The 741-nt window shown below is 29.8% G+C and overlaps 1 non-coding gene across 1 annotated transcript; it reads right to left on the bottom strand.

The window, feature by feature from the left end:
• Positions 1-298: 298 nt before the first annotated feature.
• Positions 299-437, bottom strand: LOC113921051. The gene has a single exon (XR_003519486.2). It is a non-coding gene; the product is annotated as a U4 spliceosomal RNA (small nuclear RNA).
• Positions 438-741: the final 304 nt, after the last annotated feature.

Here is a 741-nt window from a genome sequence, read left to right as displayed (position 1 = left end):
TGCATATGTACATCCTACTTATTAACTAGATTGTAAAATAAAATGTACAAAAAGTTCAGGGCATATATTGATCAAATTGACATGTTTTCAGAGAGAGATTATGTCATGGAAGAATTTAACAATTTATTAAACAAGGACAAAGACTATTAAATCTCAAATAAAGCATAAAGATGATTAAATGAGACATCTAAATCTTTAGAATAAAAGGGTAATTTATATTAATAATGGTTATTTTGAATTGAAACACTGAATTTTTAAGTGTGTTTCTCTTCTAATTTATTTTGTGACTTCTCATTCAAATCTGTATTGTATTAAAAATGAATCCTGTGCATAGCATATGTTATATTTCCCAATTAGCAAGAATATTTGTTTTCAATTAGCAATAATCGCGCCTCGGATAAACCTCATTGGCTATGATACTGCCACTGCGCAAAGCTAGCCAGAATATTTGAATAAATAAACTATCCTATTCTCCAATAAGAATAATGGTTTTAATTAATTGAGTATGCTGTTCTAGGCTATAGGTTTATATAATCTCATATAACCCACATTTGACTTGAGAGGAAGCTAAAGGCAAGGTTAACCTACTTCTTCAAGGGCACATGGGTCATAAGCATCAGCTAATATCCTACTTTAAACAGCTAAATTTTCTACTCTTGGTATGACACAGAATTAATTACTAGAGAGACTTATATACCTTTGAAATAAGGATAACCTTGTTCATTCTCTTCTCATTATGCT

The sequence above is a fragment of the Zalophus californianus genome, chromosome 3 (assembly GCF_009762305.2).
Source record: "Zalophus californianus isolate mZalCal1 chromosome 3, mZalCal1.pri.v2, whole genome shotgun sequence".
Taxonomy (NCBI): domain Eukaryota; kingdom Metazoa; phylum Chordata; class Mammalia; order Carnivora; family Otariidae; genus Zalophus; species Zalophus californianus.
This window is presented reverse-complemented; position numbering and strand designations above follow the sequence as displayed.